We start from the raw sequence: 22,376 nt of genomic DNA, 5'->3' as shown, positions 1-22,376 counted from the left end.
GTATCATCAAAAATGCATTCATTTATACCCGTATTCCCTTATCTATTTATTTATTTTATAATCGTTCTTGAGGAGTAAACTCCAGTCGTGCGTCGGAGCGGACACACACACTTTTTTTTACTGGTGGTAGGACCTCTTGTGAGTCCGCGCGGGTAGGTACCACCGCCCTGCCTATTTCTGCCGTGAAGCAGTAATGCGGCTTGAAGGGTGGGGCAGCCGTTGTAACTATACTTGAGACCTTAGAACTTGTATCTCAAGGTGGGTGGCGCATTTACGTTGTGGATGTCTATGGGCTCCAGTAACCACTTACCACCAGGTGGGCTGTGAGCTCGTCCACCCATCTAAGCAATAAAAATAAAAATAAAAGTAACTTTCCCTCTTTTGATTGTTAATCGTATTTCTTCCTTTTTTCTCTTTAGAATCACTGAATTTACTGTTTGTGAACTTTAGCCGAGAAAGTTTCAAGATTTAGGCGAAAGTAAGATTATAGAACTTATTTTAACACAAATTTTAGCAAAAACTTAAATCGACTTCAAGATAATGTTCAAGTCAATTAAATATGTATTATTAAGGGCAATTCAAAAACCCCTGGTACAGAGCATGGTAGAATTCAAACGCGTTTTCACGAGGAGCATGACGCTACCAGATAAAAATCATCAAAATCGGTTTATCCAGAAAAAGGTTTTGAGGTAATGCGCATAAAAAAATAATCAAATTGAGAACCAGCTTCATTTTTAAATGGGCTCATCGGTATCAGTTCACGGCTTATGTTACCTCCAGCGGTCACTTAACATCAAGCTGGGCCTGTTCACCAAGATGGGATGGCGGGAATAGGTAGAGTTACGCATTCTTTTGTCATTTCTTAGATAAGAATGAAGATAAGAAGAAGATGTCATTTTTTATCTAAGAAATTACAAAAGAATGCATATCGCATTGAGAAACGCATTATTGCTTCACGGCAGAATTAGGCAGGGTGGTTGTACCTACCCGTGCGGACTCACAAGAGGTCCTACCACCAGTAAAAAGGTCCTATCACCAGTAAAGAATCCACCTACTAGTCCTACCACCACTCTATGGAGTTACTCGCCTGGTGGTTGTCAGCAGCACCATCACCTACCCTACTAGGCACGTTTGGCTAATTAAATATTTTTTTTTATTTACCTAAATGTAGTTCGTTGACCTCATACCTATTCTTATATAGTATTCTTACTACTCATATTATTACTCACAACACTAGGCCGCTTCCCCGATATTCACCACACAGGACCTCTTCCTGTAGACGAAGGTTTTACCGTCTAACGGATATGTCAATTTAATGTGTTTACTGCGAACTAATGTTTGGTGAAACGGGCCGAACCCCGACTTTGTTATGGAAACAAGTGAGCGTGCGTAATGTTTACCGTCGCGTACCATGGACTCATGAGGTGGATGTATCCAGAAAGCCCGAAAGGATAGTTGAACCGACGGTCTGTTATTTTTAAAATAAATAATAGTTTAAAAAACTAACAAAATACGCTTTTATAGAAAATCCAACAAAAAAATAGAATAGTAAATTTGGAATAGTAAATTTGGAATGGGGAAAAAAGTTGGACATTTCCTCCCGCTTGTTTTATTTTACACGCAGGAGGAAATGTCCAACTTTTCTCCCTGGGTGCACATACTATTTTTTCTCCCACTAGGCCGAGAGTTCGTGGAGTACCGAGTCGGGGTCCAGGGGCGAAGCTCTTGCTGGGGGTAGGGGGGCGGAGCCCCCCCGCACTCATACAAAAAACAATTTAACTGTTTTTTAATTTTTAAACAAACTACTACTAATTGAATGAGAACTGTCTGATGAGCTCATCTTTGTTTAATACTTCACTATTAAATTTTACTGCCTTTTGTTTGTAGGTGTTTCTTCTATATTTATGTATATTAGTTCATATTATTTCACTATATTAGTTCACTTATACACTAAGCACAATATTGCAAATTATCCGAGCACAACAATGGCGGAAAATTTTAGGTGCGTGAGAGCAGCCGTAGACACTAACGCGCATGCGCACTTGTACCTAGGAAGAAAAAATTACACTTTCTTCCCTGTACTGCGGGACGAAAACCGAACTTTGAATTAAAAATAGTGTAAGAAAAATTATTTTATTGTAAACTAGCGACCCGCCCTCGCTTCGCTTCGGAAACATTAAAACACACATGAAACAAAAAAAAAAAAAAAAAAAAAGTAGCCTATGTTCATCAGGGACAATGTCGGCTTCTAATGGAAAAAGAATTTTTCAAATCGGTCCAGTAGTTTCGGAGCCTATTCGAAACAAACAAACAAACAAATCTTTCCTTATCAGGATATTATCAAAATAACCCTTCTACTCATATCTGTTCATAAAATATTTATGACTACTGATACCATGCACCCCACGCTTTTTTTTTTTACAATAACATCATTTTTTCTTACACTATTTTTAATTCAAATTTATTAAAATTTATTTTCAATTTTTTAGTTCAATTTCCATTTTTTTTCAATATTTTTGTTCAATATATTTTTTTAATATTAAATTGTCATCGGTCCTTAATAAGTATACCAAATTTCGAGATAATCCGACGTTTTGGAGGGGGTCAAGATCATGTTCAAAGATTCCGTTACAAACATACATATTATTACGTCTGAAGCTAATAAAAGTGTATTAATTAATAGGAGTTTAAGCTGCCTAACCGCATAGACGCCTTCGATATGTGGTGGAAGAGCTCATGGGCCACCTGGCGTTAAGTGGTTACTGGAGCCCATCGACATCTACAACGTAAATGCGCCGCCCACCTTGAGATATAAGTTCTAAGGTCTCAAGTAATTTTCCTGAGAAGAAAGTAGATATCTAAAGAAGATATCTATTGAGGAGCGTACGTCGCTAGATGCAGGCGTTAAAGGTGACACTCAAACTGACGGAGCATCGACAAGATAATCAAATTGCTAACACAACCCACACACACCCCACAACCAATCACCAGATCAACGTTTAGTGGACGGAGAATGCCCATCAACGAAGCATAAATGCGAGACCCGCACGTGATCAGCGTGCTTAGTGCGAGTTTTTTAACGATCTCGATAGCGTAAAAGTTGGCTCCTATTTGTATGGAATTGGATCGATTTACGTGCGTTTGCCGCAGGGGTGTTGCTCCAACTGCATACAAAATCCCAACAAATTAACTTTTACGCTATCGCGAACGTTAAGAGACTCGCACTAAGCGCACTGTTCACACGTGACATACCGGTCGCAGTAAAACCGATTTGACCGGGACAAAACATTGAAGCGTTCACACGCCCCATTGGATTCTTCGTGCCGTCAGAACTCACAGAGAGTCCGTTGTGAAATCGTCTCGAACGTACGGGTATTTCTTAATTGGCTTCGTCTCATATCTGCTCGGTATATGGCGACAAAAAAACGTCAATACAAGGAACCGGCGGCAGTTCGTAAAAGTCGTCGAGCCTCCCGTGCTTAAGGTGTCGTTCCGATTGTATCGATTACGACATATAATCGAATTGAATATTCCATTGTTGCGATTTATTTTTGGAAGTGATAACTTCTTATGAGAGGGTAAACCGCGTCGTTACGTAACGCGTTACGGCGTTAGTTCGTCTGGCTTCTCTTTCTCTCACGCAACCGGAGTGGTACTGAGGACGGTAACTCCTAACTATTTATATAACTTTTCTTTAATTTATGTTATTATACGATTTTCCTTACATTATCATATTAATATACCTATATATAAAATTTATATAATAACCTAAGCTTTTCTCAAGTGTAACAATTTCAATATTACATTTTTCAACTTAGATTAGTTTAAGTCACTTCTATCGGGTGACCCGAGACGCACTTTTTTAAGGTTTTTGAAGTTTGGAAATAACACAATCAAGCTCTTAAAGAATCACGATCGTGCTCCTCTCGCAGACTCTAACTGTTGATGAAGCGTGATTACGGGAAGTCTTAATTGTTCATCCCTAAACGTTGAAGTTATAGACGTATATATATAGTAATATATAATGTACTCTACAGATGTGACTTTTTGTACGCAGGCTGGAGTAATAACAATTATCGTTGCTCAATTAAAATATCTTTGTACTATGTGCTTTCGACTCTTATCGGTGGCTACAAATATTTTCTCGTAAGTCTGATGTTTATCTGTTTCACCAAAAGCCTGGTGCTGGTAAAGCAAAATTCAGCGGATGTTTTTAGATTTTTTTTAAATAAAACAGCGATTATTCGCTAGTGAACCAGTAGTAATAGAAGAATTACAATATCAATTAAAGTAATCTATACTAATATACTTATAAAAATCTACAGTGGTTTTTACGGATGTTCCGTTATAATTACTGAACCGTGCATGTGATTTACTTGAAACTTGGTATCCATGTAGAAAATACATGTACTTAATGGATAGGCTAATATTTATATGAGTGTTGGACTCCCTAATAATAATGACAATAAATAATAATGTTAATTTTAAATGCCCAGCGCAACGGGCGAGTACGGCTAGTGTTAAATAAAAAAGAAAATGTTATATTAGCCAGCCGAACATACAGTTTTTTATTTTATTTATATTGGTGAATTTATTTTAATAATATTATTATATGGTCATCGACTTTTGAACGTGTGCAAAATTTGTAATTATACTGAGACCTTAGAACTCTTATCTCAGGGTGGGTGGCGGCATTAAGTTTTAGATTTCTGTGGGCTCCGGTAACCACTTAAAACCAGGTGGGCCTTAAGCTTGTCCACTCCTCTAAGCAATTTTTTTTTCATCATAAACATTAAGCTTCTAATTATAAATAATCAGGATTTCATCGGATATTCATTTTGTTTTATTATCTGAATGGCTATGAACGGGAACATGTTTGGTGATCATCGATAATTCTAGTACTGTGCCGGGTAGCCATCATAATACACAAGATAAGTATTTGACCTTAAGATCTTCGCTTCGTCGTCATTCCCGAAGTACAAATAACCAAGTTCCGTCGCAATCGCAATATTCCGCTTCGAAACTCTGCCTTAACTAAACGATGTACAACTCCGTGTAATGATTTAAAGGAAATGTTGTTACAGATTGTAAAACAACTTACACATGACGTTTTGATTTAATCATACCTGTTGCGGGTGGGAAGGATTGCGTTAAATTTCACGAACAAAGGGTCCAGTTCGCGCTGAGATTTGGTCTCTCGAGAACCTAAAAATGCCGCCGGCTATGACGTCGCACTTTTTTTATTGCTTAGATGGGTGGAAGAGCTCATGGACCACCTGGCGTTAAGTGGTTACCAGAGTCCATAGACATCTACAACGTAAATGCAGCCACCCACCTTGAGATAAGAGTTCTAAGGTTCTCAGTATAGTTACAACGGCTGCCCCACCCTTCAAACCGAAACCCATTACTGCTTTACCTACCACCAGTAACTGTGCTGAGTGTGTATACAAAGTTCCTTACAATTACGATAGCGAGAACTAATCTAACTTATAAGATTGAATATAGGAAGAATTACAATTATTTGATTTTTTTAGGTATTGAAGTATTACTGGTGGCTCTGGTCTCTCCAGTTTCACCAGGACAGGTGGGCGAGCAAAAGCACAGCCAGGAGGGGTATAACAAATGTAACAGGTTCACTGCTACTAGTTACACCAGTTCGTATCATACCCAAGAACCTATAAGCTAGCTAATGACATCTCTCCCGAATGACTCAAATGTGTTATGTCGCGTTTGCGATGCGAATATATGGACACCCTGTATAAAATTATGAAATGTATACAGGGTGTTATGTTATATGTCCAATATTTATTTATTCCTTTATCTTGGAAACTAACAGTACAGTACATCCATGTAGAATATCAAAGACAGTAAACAAAAACCAAATAACTTTAAGACGACACATGTGTAAGTCGTGAATAAAAATATATCATAAGGCGGCGGGTAGCCATCATAGAACGCCCTAAACACGGCATTACGGATCCTCCTGATCAATTAACGGTGCTTTTAGGTACCACAAGCACCGGTCTGCGTCCTTGCCGAACCCGAGCGGCGGGTTCGACGAGTAAACTAACCCATAGACACAGCCCACTGAGTTTCTCGCCGGATCTTCTCAGTGGGTCGCGTTTCCGATCCGGTGGTAGATTCTGCGAAGCACTGCTCTTGCTAGGGCCAGTGTTAGCAATATCTCCTAATATGAGCCCCGAGTGCTTACCTACACGGTGGGGTTGCACTGATATAGCCCCTCAAGGCTTAAGCTAAGCTTAAGTAGGAAAAAAAAAAATAGTAGAACACACACGATATTTTACAGATGTCTGAATCTTACTTACGACATTTTCAAGATAAGCTTACATATACACAAGTTCAGAACAACGACATTCGGAACTTCAAGACTTTACGGATCCATCAGATCCAATAACTCTTGCATTAGACGCCTTCAGCTCTAACACTAGGAGTAGCTTAGGGACTCTGGTAGCCATACCCGTCGAGCTCGGCAAAGCGTAACAAAAACGTAACAAAATCCACTAGTAATTTAAGCAAATCAATACGGAGACTTCATATATTGATGATATTAATAAATTAATTAGTTCGTAAAGTTACAACACTCGAGGATTATGATCACAGAATTACATCAACAAACAGTAAGATTAACTGGGAACCGTGAATTTCGATACAATCCTAATTAATCAGATTGCAATCATTTAATTTAATAATCTAATATTATGAATAAACCATAGTTGTTATAATCATGTTTTATGGTGACTTCTAACAATAATCGCCCGTATAAAGATGTAAATAAATTGATTGCAGCAGATTAGCGTATGTAATGAAGTCTAATCGTAATTTATGGTAATAATATGATTTTTTTTGATTTTTCTGATAAAATTGTTAATATTCTAATTTTAAATTTCGATAATCAAATTAAGTGGTCACGTAGTAATGGCATCTTGTAGTCGACTTTGCTAATCGCTTCAAGATGACAGTTTTCACAATACCTATTTCTACTGGTGGTAGGACCTCTTGTGAGTCCGCACGGGTAGGTACCACCATCCAGCCTATTTCTGCCGTGAAGCAGTAAAGCGTTTCGGTTTGAAGGGTGGGGCAGCCGTTGTAACTATACTTGAGACCTTGGAACTGATATCTCAAGGTGGGTGGGCTGTGAGCTCATCCACCCATCTAAGCATTAAAAAAAAACCTTTCTATTAATGAATTCCAAAAACTCTTAAATCTATAAATATACGTTTTGACTATTAGGGTTAAGCGTGTAAAGTACTATGGAGTCCGTGGGCATCACAATATGCCTTTGAGATAGGAGGTCAAAGTGGCAAGTACATTGGCTGTACAACCCTATTGATTAATTGACCGCTTCGCGACAGAAATGTGCTGGATTGTAAATTTGAACGCAATAATAACTAATTACCTTTTTTTGTGTTAAAGTTTTTTTTTAATTGTTCTTTTTTTATTACATCGCGCGTCAATAGATTTTATAATATAGCAACCAGTCTTCGTTATCTAAGTCTTAAATGATACAATTGCAAATGCCAATGCAAGTTCGTGGCGTTTGGTGTGATGTCCATTGTCTAAAGTAACACTTAACCTAAGCCGTACTATGGGCTCAGTGCGAATTTTTAGTGCGAGTTTTTTAACGATCTCGATAGCGTAAAAGTTAACTCATTCGTATGAAGCTGAAACGTTTTCCTACGTTTGCCGCTAGGGGCACTGCTGTGCAAATTTGAGTTAACTTTTACGCTATCGAGAACCTTAAAAAACTCGCACTAAGCATACTGTACAGTAAGGGAAACTTCGTCTAAAACTTCGAAAAACACGAAGCGAAATACGACCACGTCCGTCTGTCTGGGTCAACAAAAAAAAAAAAGTAGGTATATGTCAAAGTAACTCACATCTCCCACACGTCTCTTATATGTCTAATTGGCTATTAAATAAACGGATACGTCCCGGATAAAACATAACCGATTCCATAAATGTACGCACGTGTATACATATAATATGATTTTAATTAAAATATAAATAAGTTTTAATTAATTTTACGGCTCATATTTTCAATGATTGGTTTTCATGATACGTCAGAATTGATTTTGATGGATTTTTATTTGTGCATACGTGTGGGCGTGTTAGCATTTTAGTTAATTACGTAATTACGGTTTCGATCAGGGCCAGACTCGAGGTGCTTAGATGGGTGGACGAGCTCACAGCCCACTTGCTGTTAAGTAGTTACCGGAGCCCATAGGCATCTACGATGGAAATGCGCCACCCACCTTGAGATATGAGCTCTAAGGTCTCAGTATAGTTACAACGGCTGCCCCGCCCTTCAAACCGAAACGCATTACTGCTTCACGGCAGAAATAGGCGGAGTGGTGGTATCTACCCGCGCGGACTCACAAGAGGTCCTACCACTAATGATTACGCAAATTATAATTTTGCGGGTTTTGATTTTTATTACACGATTTAATTCATTTTCTTCGCCTTAAAGGCAGACAGGACTATATTTTTTAGTTATATAGAATGATAAGTCGAAATAAAGATAGGTCCCGCGCTTTAGCTGTGTGTAACACAATTTAAAATCTCCACTGTAGTACTTGCTCTAGTATTTATACGATTTATTTTATTTTATTTTTCTTAGATGGGTGGACGAGCTCACAGCCCACCTGGTGTTAAGTGGTTACCGGAACCCATAGACATCTACAACGTAAATGTTGCCGCCTACCTTTGAGATGTGAGTTCTAAGGTCTCAGTATAGTTACAACGGCTGCTCCACCCTTCAAACCGAAACGCATTACTGCTTCACGGCAGATATAGGCAGGCATATCCTACCTAAGCTGATATCCTTGAGAGGCTATGTCAGCGTAACCTAGGTTATATCACGGGGCTCAAACCGAAAGTATTGCTAACACTGGCCCTAGCAAGTGCAGTGCTTCGCAAAATCTACCCGCGCGGGCTCACAAGAGGTCCTACTACTAATAATTACGCAAATTATAATTTTGCGGGTTTTGATTTTTATTACACGATTTAATTCATTGTCTTCGCCATACAGTCACAATGGACTATATTTTTTAGTTATATACAAAGAATATTGCGGTATTTTGGTCATGTTGCACGTAGGGCCTAAAGTCGTCGTTTTAGTCGTCGTGGCCTAAAGGATAAGACGTCCGGTGCATTCGTATCGAGCGATGCACCGGTGTTCGAATCCCGCAGGGGGGTACCAATTTTTCTAATGAAATACGTACTTAACAAGTGTTCACGATTGACTTCCACGGTGAAGGAATAACATCGTGTATAAAAATCAAACCCGCAAAATTATAATTTGCGTAATTACTGGTGGTAGGAACTCTTGTGAGTCCGCACGGGTAGGTACCACCACCCCGCCTATTTCTGCCGTGAAGCAGTAATGCATTTCGGTTTGAAGGGTGGGGCAGCCGTTGTAACTATACTTGAGACCTTAGAACTTATATCTCAAGGTGGGTGGCGCATTTACGTCGTAGATGTCTATGAGCTCCAGTAACCACTTAATACCAGGTGGGCTGTGAGCTCGTCCACTCATCTAAGCAATAAAAAAAATAAAAACAAAATAGGGATACCAGCAGTTTGAAACGCCTTGTGGTGACCGGTAAAATAGAGGGAAAAAGGCCTAGGGGTAGAAATAGGCAGGGTGGTGGTACCTACCCTTGCGGACTCATAAGAGGTCCTATCACTAGTAAGCGACGAAGGATTCTAAATTTTGGTTTTGGTAGTGGGCTTACAGCTTCGAGCCTCGTTTAAAATATTATTGTCAAATAAATAACTATTAATATCCGAGTCCGATTACCACGCAGACTCGTTTTGACATTTTGTAAATCAACGCTTTTAATTCTCTCAAGGGAAACGAATTATTCCGTCGGATTCCACTCAATTAGTTATGTTAATTCAAGAATTCCCTAACGGGCTACGAATATTGTGATACGGTACTGTAATTCAAGGACAGCTTTTAGTAGTCTCATTTTGTTTTTTTAACATGTGATACTTATATTAAATTATCGTTAAGGAAGGAAAAATGGAATCTTTCTCGGATAGAGAACCTAGTTTATTCGAAAGATTGTTTTTAGATATAAGAAAATATTAATAAATGATGCATAAATATGTTAGTGAAAAAATCCTTTTTGTGATTGTATACTACGCCGTTTGAGACAAATCACAATTAAATAGTAACAAAGATATCGGGTAGAGTAGAAGATATATCTTCCCGTTTTTAATATAATCCCGTTTTAGATATAAGAAAATATGAATAAATGATGCATAAATATGTTAGTGAAAAAAAAACTTTTTGTGATTGTATACTACGTACCTTGAGACAAATCTCAATTAAATAGTTACAAAGATATAGGGTAGAAGATTTACCTTCCTGTATAGAGGCCTCAGGACTGTATTAGACTATATAGACACTCAACACCCTTCGAATTCAAATCCCACATCTCATATCACCAGTTGAAGCTAGGCGTTCCATGACTTCGTTCACTGTTATTATAAAAAGTATGCATATTTGGAGTAATTCGTCTTAACTTACTAAATAATAATAATAATAAATAACTGGGAACAAATCACGCACGGTCATTCGGCCCGAAATTAAGATTTTTTGGATTATGGCCAATATATAGATGTGTTGATGATAAACACAAAAAGAGCAAGCAAATCTGTTCATCACACGAATGTTCGGGAGGGAATCGAACTCATAACCCACGGCGCAACTTTTTTGTTTCCTACCTAAGCTGATAGCCTTGAGAGCTATCCTAACCTAAGCTATGTCACGGCGCTCAAACCGGGAGTGTTGCTAACACTGTCCCTAGCAAGAGCAGTGCTTCGCAGAATCTACCATCGGATCGGAAACGCGACCCACTGAGAAGATCCGGCGAGAAACTCTGTGGGCTGTGGTCTATGGGTTAATTCGCTCGTCGAGCCCTTCGTCGCAAGCGACGGGTTCGACAAGGACCGGTGCTTGTGGTGCCTAAAAGCACCGTTAATGGATCAGGAGGATCCGTAATGACGTTTTTTGGGTGACGTCGACGGTTTACCATTCGGTCTACAGGATCGGGTATGTAATTTTCAGAGGCCACGACAAGAGGGTTCTGATGTCGTGCCGCCTTCTCAAAGTGGCACAGCGGCGAGAAACTCAGTGGGCTGTGTCTGTGGGTCGGCGCTTCTAACTATTGCCACCGAGTCGGAAGCTTAACTTTTTGATTTTTGCGCACATATGACCTTTTCAAGTTCGAACGCTCGCGCGTCCTTAAAAATTTTGCATGGCGTAATATAAATTTTTATGCGTCCATCACTGCCAATAACCAGTCGGATAAATCATCGAATCGATCACCGGAACCGGTCAAGCGAAATGAACCGTAAGCCGATTAGAATAAAAACAGTTTTTTTTTTAGGCAACATCTTGCAGATAACGGGGCACGCTGTTAGCGTTTAATTCGACTCGTTTTGTTTGCGGACTGAGATGCTGTTAAAATAACAACATATTGAAAAATGATAGTTTTCTGTGTTTATCTAATTCGATTAGATTAACGGGTTATTGTGCTGATAGTCCATGTAGTATTAGGTGCTCATAGACACCCGTGTGCTTAGTGCGAGTTTTTTAACGTTCTCGATAGCGTAAAAGTTAACTCAGATTTGTTTGCCTACGATTGTCGCTAGGGGCGCTGTTCCAAATGCATACAAATTTGAGTTAACTTTTACGCTATCGAGAACGTTAAAAACTCGCACTAAGCACACTGAATGCTTACAAGCGTGACAATTTAAAGTTGCAACTGCATTGTGCTAAGTGCCACATTTAAAAGCGAAATGTATGACTGTTGTACATAATCACCAACCACCAGACCCGTGAAGCGATATGATAAAGCAGTAACGCAGCTGTCACATAGACAAGGACTTCAGTTCTTGTAGCCAGAAAAAATTATACATCTAAAAGTTTGGTGTGACAACCCTATAATTTTTATACCACTAGACCCATGAGGCGATATGATAAAGCAGTAACACCACCGTTACATAGACAAGGGACTTCAATTTTTGTAACCAGAAAAACTTATACAATAGAAAAATTTTGGTGTGACAACCCTGTGATTTATAAAACCATCAGACCCATAGGCGATATGATAAAGCAGTAAGTAACATAGCCGTCACATAAAGAAGGGACTGCAATTTTTGTAACCAAAAAAAATATATAATACAATAAAAAAAAATGGTGTGACAACCCTATCACAATTTTTTTTTATATCTCTGTACGGTTCTAGACAGTCGTCTAATCTTTCATCTAAACATCGCCAATAGTCCTCCAGTAATATCACTCTGACTTCGTATGAACTTATCTTCTGATTTCGCTTAACCGTTTTTGGAGGTCGAATGAATCGCAATTTTTTTTTTCTCTCACTAAAGTTCATCGTGCTAAAATCCTTTCACAATAAAACCTAGATTCTTATTGTTTCGCGTATTTTTGCATTTTATATTACTGGTACAGGGTTGGCACTTCACGGATTTAAAAAAAAAAAATTTTAGTGTTTAATGGCAAACGATAGTGATAAGTGACAAATTTTGCGTAGCGCACGAGGTATCCGGTCCAATAACGGATAAGATAAACAAATTAGTTTCTATGATGACAAAATATTCCTCGATGGTACACTAGATAATCCAACCATCGATTCAATATTCTTTACATGTTAATTAAATTTTGTAAATTTGGTAAATCTTTAAATGTAAATATGTGTATTAAAAAATAAGAGCGTGTCTGTAGATATTGCAAGAATTATATTTTTTTAAGTAAACAATTAAAATGTGCCATAGCACTAGGAAAAAGAGCATGATTCCAATTTACTGGTAGTAGGACGTCTTGTGAGTCCGCACGGGTTGATACTACCGCCCTGCCTATTTCTGCCGTGAAGCAGTAATGCGTTTCGGTTTGAAGGGTAGGGCAGCCGTTGTAACTACACTTGAGACCTTAGAACTTATATCTCAAGGGCGCATTTGCGTCGTAGATGTCTATGGGCTCCAGTAACCACTTAAAACCAGCTGTAAGCTCGTCCACCTATTTAAGCAATAATAAAAAAAAAAAAAGTATTTGTATTGTCATATGACCAGACCAGATCCTGGACATTTTCTCAAATGGAGAATGAGAATTTTAGGGTGCAATAATAATAACTACTACTACTACTGTTTTTATTCTTTGTATTGCCTTAGTAGGTAGACGAGGATACGGCCTCCCTGATGGTGAGTGGTTACCGTCGCCCATGGACTTAAGCAATGCCAGGGGCAGAACCAAGTCGCTGCCTACCGTACTGTTAGACATTGTTCAGGCGGTACACTTTCCAAGCCTCGTAATTATTTTTTTATTATTATTTACAATTCAATGACATTTAAAACGTTTCATTGAAATTTCCAATTTTATTTTAGTCGTTAACAATAAAATTCTGTTTGCAGACAGCCCAAACTAAACGTGTCATATTTAAAATTAGTATTAACACAATTTACATAAAAGCTACGCTTGTGTACATACTTTATTATTATTTTAAAATAAAAATACTCGCTTAATAAAAAATAATATGTTTATCGATAATTTTATACGCATTTTTATTTGTTAGCGTTTAATAAAAATAAAACTTATATCGCTTGTGGTATTTCAATAGCGCAGACGTAATAATGAGGCTGTGCTAAATGGTTAACGGAGTGAAGTCGTCGTGGCCTAAAGGTTAAGACGGCCAGTGCATCCGTATCGAGCAGTACGCCAGCGCCAGTCCTATGTTCGAATCCCGGAGACCGGGGCCAATTTTTCTATTCCCGCATGACACTACTGCTTTTTTTTTACTATTTTTTTTGTACTAAGGGGCTACCGGAGATAGAAATGCATAACGTAAATGCCGCCATCCACCTTCAGATAAAAGTTCTAAAGTCTCAGTATAGTTACAACGGCTGCCCCGCCCTTCAAACCGAAACGCATTACTGCTTCACGGCTGAAATAGGCAGTGCGGTTTTATCTACCCGTGCGGACTCACAAGACATCCTACCACCAGTAAAAAGCCTTATGCGTATAAATACACGCTGTACTGTATTCACACATATCATGTACATACACCGTGAATTCAGAGGAAAATGAGGTTGGTAGGAGAGTGTTAACTATGAATGTGGAAGAATATAGAGGAAGAGGTAGATCTAAGAAGAAATGAATAGATTGTGTGAAAGACGATATGGGTAAGAGGGGAGTGAGCGAAGAAATGGTATATGATAGAAGAGTATGGAAGGAGAAAACATGTTGCGCCGACCCCAGGTGGCTGGAAGAAGGGCAGGATAATGATGATGATGATGACACCGTGAATTCAGAGCATTGAATCGTATGTGAAAATTAAATTTTCTTTTCTCATAACCGAAAACTTATTTTGCTTGATTACGATTCGAAGCTAATAAGCGACGCCAAAAAGAGACTACCATTTACATCGACATGATTTAGCTTGCTATAGAAAGAGATAGAATACTTCTGGATGTTTCGCTTTTAGCGGGTTTGAAGTGGCGATTTCTGGAATATTGTTATTATATGTTTGCATGCGTTGTCAGTGTTCATAGTCCACTCATCATCAGATAGGTTATATTTTTGCTTTTGTAGGCAAGTAATTAAAGGGGGCTCTTGGAAGAGTTAAAGCTCTTGGAGAGCTTTGTTAGACTAATAACAAAAGAAAGTAGATTAGCATATAGAGAATTCGCCCATAAGTTTGATATATCTTCTACATCGGACCTCTTTCTTAGTTGTTACTCGTTTCTTATTTAGAATCAGAATGCAGACCCGTAACATCTATATTAGTTAATTCTATACGAATTTACTAACGTAATAATGGACTTATGATCTTTAAATACATAATTTACGGCTCATTTAAATAACGAATTTTAATGCCCAATAAATCGAGTGATAAACATTAATATAAATATGGATACTATAAAAATTTAATAACTGAATTTTGTTTTTTCGTTTTCTTGAATATCATAATGATAATTGTGATAGTGGAAACTTTGAGAAGCATATGACTACACTCTTGAAAGAGGCCCAGAGCAAAACATCCCATAACATCAGATATGGTGGTAGTAGTAGATATGGTGGTAGGACGTATTGTGAGTCCGCATGGGTAGGTACCACCACCCAACCTATTTCAGCCGTGAATCAGTAATGCGTTTCGGTTTGAAGGGTGGGGTAGCCGTTGTAACGATACTTAAGACCTTGGAACTTATATCTCAAGGTGGGTGGCGCATTTACGTCGTAGATGTCTATGGGCTTCAGTAACCACTTAACACCAGGTGGGCTGTGAGCTCGTCCACCCATATAAGCAATAAAAAAAAGAAGATAAAGTTCTAAGATCTCAAGTATAGTTACAACGGCTTCCCCACCCTTCAAACCGAAACGCATTACAGCTTCACGGCAGAAATAGGCGGGGTGGTGGTACCTACCCGTGCGGACTCACAAGACATCCTACCACCAGTAAAAAGCCTTAAGCGTATAAATACACGCTGTACTGTATTCACACATATCATGTACATACACCGTGAATTCAGAGGAAAATGAGGTTGGTAGGAGAGTGTTAACTATGAATGTGGAAGGACATAGAGGAAGAGGTAGACCTAAGAAGAAATGAATAGATTGTGTGAAAGACGATATGGGTAAGAGGGGAGTGAGCGAAGAAATGGTATATGATAGAAGAGTATGGAAGGAGAAAACATGTTGCGCCGACCCCAGGTGACTGGAAGAAGGGCAGGATAATGATGATGATGATGACACCGTGAATTCAGAGCATTGAATCGTATGTGAAAATTAAATTTTCTTTTCTCATAACCGAAAACTTATTTTGCTTAATTACGATTCGAAGCTAATAAGCGACGCCAAAAAGAGACTACCATTTACATCGACATGATTTAGCTTGCTATAGAAAGAGATAGAATACTTCTGGATGTTTCGCTTTTAGCGGGTTTGAAGTGGCGATTTCTGGAATATTGTTATTATATGTTTGCATGCGTTGTCAGTGTTCATAGTCCACTCATCATCAGATAGGTTATATTTTTGCTTTTGTAGGCAAGTAATTAAAGGGGGCTCTTGGAAGAGTTAAGCTCTTGGAGAGCTTTGTTAGACTAATAACAAAAGAAAGTAGATTAGCATATAGAGAATTCGCCCATAAGTTTGATGTATCTTTTCTAGCGGACCTCTTTCTTAGTTGTTACTCGTTTCTTATTTAGAATCAGAATGCAGAGCCGTAACATCTATATTAGTTAATTCTATACGAATTTACTAACATAATAATGAACTTATGAACTTTAAATACATAATTTACGGCTTATTTAAATAACGAATTTTAATGCCCAATAAATCGAGTGATAAACATTAATATAAATACCCATTCCGACAGGAGCCCTCTTCTTCGATATAGCGAAGGCGTTCGACAAAGTCTGGCACAACGGTTTGATATACAAACTGTATAACATGGGAGTGCCAGACAGACTCGTGCTCATCATACGAGACTACTTGTCGAACCGTTCGTTCCGATATCGAGTCGAGGGAACGCGTTCCCGACCCCGTCACGTCACAGCCGGAGTCCCGCAAGGCTCCGCCCTCTCCCCGTTACTATTTAGTTTGTATATCCATGATATACCCCGGTCTCCGGAGACCCATCTGGCGCTCTTCGCCGATGACACCGCCATCTACTACTCGTGTAGGAAGAAGGCGTTGCTTCATCGACGACTTCAGACCGCAGTTACCACCATGGGACAGTGGTTCCGGAAGTGGCGCATCGACATCAACCCCACGAAAAGCACAGCGGTGCTCTTCAAAAGGGGTCGCCCTCCGAACACCACGCTGAGCATCCCCCTCCCGACTAGGCGCGTCAATACCCCCGCCCCCGCCGTTCGCCCGATCACGATGTTCGACCAGCCCATACCGTGGGCCCCGAAGGTCAAATACTTAGGCGTCACCCTCGACAGTAGGATGACATTCCGCCCCCACATTAAGACGGTACGCGACCGTGCCGCCTTCATTCTAGGACGTCTCTACCCGATGATATGTAGGCGAAGTAAAATGTCCCTTAGAAATAAGGTGACACTCTACAAAACTTGCATACGCCCCGTCATGACCTATGCAAGTGTAGTGTTCGCTCACGCGGCCCGCATACACTTAAAATCCTTCCAAATCATTCAATCCCGTTTTTGCAGGATAGCCGTCGGAGCCCCGTGGTTCGTCAGGAACGTCGACCTCCATGACGACCTGGACTTAGAGTCCATCAGTAAGTATCTACAGTCGGCGTCCATGCGCCACTTCGATAAAGCGGCACGACACGAGAACCCTCTCATCGTGGCCGCCGGTAACTACATTCCCGATCCTGCGGACAGAATGGAAAGCAGTCGACGTCGCCCAAAACACGTCATCTCGGATCCTCCCGATGAACTAACGGTGCTTTTAGGTACTTCAAGCACCGGTCACCGTTCTCGTCGAACCCGTCGCTTGCGACGAAGGGCTCGACGAGTAAATTAACTCTCAGACACAGCCCACTGAGTTTCTCGCCGGATCTTCTCAGTGGGTCGCGTTTCCGATCCGGTGGTAGATTCTGCGAAGCACGGCTCTTGCTAGGGTTCGTGTTAGCAACATCGTCAGGTTGAGCCCCGTGAGCTCACCTACTAAAGTTAGGGTTACGCTGACATAGCCTCTCAAGGCTATCAGCTTAGGTAGGAAAAAAAATAAATAAATATATATATATTTATATGGATACTATAAAAATTTAATAACTGAATAATAACTGATATTTAATATCATAATGATAATTGTGACAGTGGAAACTTTGAGAAGCACATGGCTACACCATTAAAAGAGGCCCAGAGGAGAACATCCTATAATATGACATCAGACATGGTGGTAGTAGTAGATATGTTGGTAGGACGTATTGTGCGTCCGCACGGGTAGGTACCACCACTCTGCCTATTTCAGCAGTAAAACAGTAATGCGTTTCGGTTCGAAGGGTGGGGCAGCCGTTGTAACTATACTGAGAATTTAGAACTCATACCCCAAAGGTGGGTGGCAGCATTTACGTTGTAGACGTCTATGGGCTTCAGTAATCGCTTAAATCTGGTGGAAAGCTCCATCTGGATACATTTCTTACATTCATTTAACTCATCAATAATAGATAGCAGTACTCAATTATCTTCTCTTTCCCGCATAGTTCTTGTCCGAATTCCCTCCTAATATTTCTATTAATTTCCATAAATATCGACTTCGTAGTCCGTCAGACTGGAGTACGTGATTGATTCAAGAATGGCGATGGTAGACCAGTGATCAAGACCCTTGCGCGAACATAAAACGCTCTATAGTCCATCTTGCTCCTAATACGATAAGTATTATTTTGTATAAACTTTATTTTCCATAGGTGTATATTTATAATGGCTATTATATTTGTATCTATATAATATATAAAAATTAATTGCTGTTCATTAGTTTTGCTAAAACTCAAGAACAGCTGGACCGATTTGGCTAATTTTAGTGTTGAATTATTTGTGCAAGTCCAGAGAAGGTTTAAAAGGTAGATAAATAAACGCCCAGAATTAAATAACAATTAAATGTTGTTTTTCCTTTGATATATCCCCCGTCGGACGGATTCCTTTTGTTTGTTTTAAGTTTATTTTATACAAAAGTTTAGGTCTTTTGTTTATCGATTTAGGCACTACGAAGTCTGCCGGGTCAGCTAGTTTATTTATACATATTAATGATCTGGTAATTACGTAAGTATTTTTTATGTCCTTCGATTGCGCCAATTTTCTATTTCATCTATTGACAAGAACAGTTTACTTCCAGAGATAAGTCTATCAATTATATTTTAATTTTAACTTTATTTTTTCTCTTTCAATTGTATATAGGTGATATTTTGGCGATCTGTATTATATAGAACGAACCAAGACGCGAGCTAGCTTTAGTCTCGCCACTGAAATTTAACTTATTTGTATTTATTATGAACTAATTTATTATTATATAAAAGAAACGCGTTAAATAAGCTTTTAAAATGTCATTTATCTATGTTTTATTCGATTAAATTTTATAAAATTCAACGCATTTATTTTAGATTCGTTTTTATTTGTATTACTAATCTACATATTTATTTGTAGACTGCAACTTAGTGCAATGTTAAAGTATACAAGAGATCCGGTATCTATCTATATATATAAGTATATAAATGAATTGCCGTTCGTTAGTCTCGCTAAAACTTGAGAACGGCTGGACCGATTTGGCTAATTTTGGTCTTGACTTATTTGTGGAAGTCCAGAGAAGGTTTAAAAGGTAGATAAATATGAAAATGCTCGGAATTGATTAATAATAACAATTTTGTTTTTCTTTTGATGTGTCCCCCGTCGGACGGATTCCTTTTGTTTGTTTTAAGTTTATTTTATACAAAAGTTTAGGTATTTTATTTAACGATTGAGGCAGGCACTACGAAGTCTGCCGGGTCAGCTAGTTGTTAATAAAAATAATTATGTTAATAAATTCGTTTTGTATTTCCATAGAAGCGTCGCACATATTTGCATAGACTAGCGGTCCCGCAGTAGTCGAAATTCGACTATAATTAATTAGAATTGTAAGTTTGTACACTATTATTATTGCATTTTATACTTCTATAATCACAAATTTCGCCAAGACTACACTATAAAAATTATTAACAAAGACAAACAATATTTAATCTATTCTCAATTTGACAACAGACGTGAAGAACAAAAGTTTGACAATAAATAGTATGCATGCGTGTGTGCGTCAAATGCATGGTATGTAGTGTGTGTAATGTTTTCTTTATTGATTTAATGTATCTTTTATGCATTATTTTAAAAAAATATTAGCATTGTGCACTTCTTCTCTATGTTCTCTATAAGTGTGGAAAATATCATACTCTTCCGTCTGCGCAATTTTCGTAAAAGGGGATACAAAGTTTTTGCTTCACGTTCACTTCAGTTATATAGATAACAAATCTTGTGCTGCAATATAACTTGACTGGGAACAAGTGTGTTTTCAAACTCCATATGCGAAATGAATTCTCTAAGCATTCCTCATGTTATTGTCCTTTTGAATATGATAAGGACGTACCCGGGATATTGTATTATTATGGAAATAGAGCATGCTGCAAACAGCAAAGTGATTTTGAAAGTAGTTCTTTTTTTGTAAGACTTTTTTTTGCTTAGATGGGTGGACGATCTCACAGCCCATCTGGTGTTAAGTGGTTACTGGAGCCCATAGACATCCACAATGTAAATTCGCCACCCACCTTGAGATATCAGTTATTTTTCTACCTGTGCTGATAGCTTTGTGAGGCTATTTCAGCTTCACCCTAACATGTGTAAGTGAGTTCACGGGGCTCAAACCGGAGTGTTGCTAACCCTAACCCTAGCAAGAGCAGTGCTTCGCAGAATCTACCACCGGATCGGAAACGCGATCCATTGAGATGATCCGGCGAGAAACTCAGTGGGCTGTGTCTATGGGTTAATTCGCTCGTGGAGCCCTTCGTCGCAAGCGACGGTAAAGTTCGACGAGGATGGTGACCGGTGCTTATGGTGCCTAAAAGCACCGTTAATGGATCAGGAGGCTCCGAATGACGTGCTTTGGGCGACGTCGATGGTTTACCATTCGGTCTACAGGATCGGGTATGTAGTTTCCAGCGGCCACGACCATAGGGTTATCAGTTTTAAGGTCTCAGTATAGCTACAACGGCTGCCCCACCTTTCAAACCGAAACGCATTACTGCTTCACGGCAGAAATAGGTGGGGTGGTGGTACCCACCCGTGCGGTCTCACAAGAGGTCATACCACCAGTAAGTTGTTAAGTTAAAGGTACTCATGGATACTTCATTCAAGTTGAGGGGCTAAGTTGAAGGCTCACTTGAAATTTGAAGGCGCTCTTCAGAGAGGACTACATGATTGCTTCTTTGCAGAAATACATAAGAACACATAACGAATTCCATCAAGAAAATTAAAACAAACGCGTGATCTGTTCTATCTATCACATAGCCTACCCATAGATACAGCCCACTGAGTTTCTCGCCGGATCTTCTCAGTGGATCGCGATTCCGATCCGGTGATAGATTCAGCGAAGCACTGCTCTTGCTAGGGCTAGTGTTAGCAAATTCTTTTAGGTTGAGCCCGTGAGCTCACTTACCCGTTTGCGCGTAGATGGAATAACCCATTAGGCTACCGGCCAATAGGTAGGGAAACAAAACTATCTATCATATTTTGACCGAAAATAAATGACCCGAATAAGAAGATCAAATATATTATTTATATTTCAAATCAATAAACGAATTAATTACTTCATTAAATGAATATGTAGAATGAAAAACATGAATTATTTTAAAATTACGAATTATTTCAGAATTCAATTTTGAAAACATCAGAAGTTTTGAATAAAATAAATGAAGTTACTGATGTTTTTGCAAGACGTAAACATGTTTTTTTGTGACACCAAAGACTATATACAAACTGTTCATAATAAAAACAAATTCACAAAATATATCAATAATGACTAGTGGTAGAATGTGTTGTGAGTCCGCACGGGTAGGTACCACCAGCCTGCCTATTTTGTCCGTGAAGCAATAATGTTTTTCGGTTTGAAGTGTGGAGCAGCCGTTGTAATGTAGAACTAAAGCTTTAAGCTCAGGTCTTCATGTGAGTGACATTTTCGTTGTCGATCTCTAGGGACTACGGTAACCACTTAACACCAGGTGAAACGTAAGCTCGTCCACCCATCTAAATAATAAAAATAATAAATAATTAATACCGCTTCGTAAAAATTTAGCACATTTTAAAGGATTTCTTTGAAACTATTTCATTCAAGCAATACCAAATTATTTGTTAATATTATTAATTTTAATTAAAATTTTATTTGTTTTAATTAACCACATTTAAACACTGTCCGATTTCATTTGTCATTCTCGGCACTATGATTAACACTTATTACGATTTTCCGCAACATCATATTGACGTTTGAACCATAATTAAAGCCTTATTTTACCGGAATGTATTTTTTAGACACGAATTCGCGTATTGAACTCCAAAATCACGGGCGACGATAATAAATTCTCGCGATATATTTGTGCATCTCCGGCGTACGCACGAGTGCTCTCCGCGATGGCGGTCAGCCGACTGGCGTTCACGAAATTTTACAGAATCCAGAACGTAAGTCCTATTATAGAAACGAAATAGTACTCTGTGACTAGTTTGTCCCTTGGTTGGCTATATCGATTCGAAGATAATCAATAAGAGAACAGTGTGCTTAGTGCGAGTTTTTTAACTTTCTCGATAACGTAAAAGTTAAATCAAAATTGTATGGAGTTGGAACATTCACCTGC

At 38.8% G+C, this 22,376-nt stretch overlaps 1 protein-coding gene across 7 annotated transcripts in view; it reads right to left on the bottom strand.

The window, feature by feature from the left end:
• Wnt2 (Wnt oncogene analog 2) overlaps positions 1-22,168 on the bottom strand; it is a 96,668-nt gene extending 74,500 nt beyond the window's left edge. For 3 of the 7 annotated variants that reach the window (XM_089739160.1, XM_089739166.1, XM_089739164.1), the window contains exon 1: positions 22,040-22,166. The gene's annotated coding sequence lies outside the window, so the exon portion shown is untranslated. The other 4 variants (XM_089739161.1, XM_089739162.1, XM_089739163.1 and 1 more) reach the window with 4 other exon arrangements.
• Between the last annotated feature and the right edge of the window lie 208 nt (positions 22,169-22,376).

The sequence above is a fragment of the Bombyx mandarina genome, chromosome 28 (genome assembly GCF_030267445.1).
Source record: "Bombyx mandarina strain Sakado chromosome 28, ASM3026744v2".
Classification (NCBI taxonomy): domain Eukaryota; kingdom Metazoa; phylum Arthropoda; class Insecta; order Lepidoptera; family Bombycidae; genus Bombyx; species Bombyx mandarina.
This window is presented reverse-complemented; position numbering and strand designations above follow the sequence as displayed.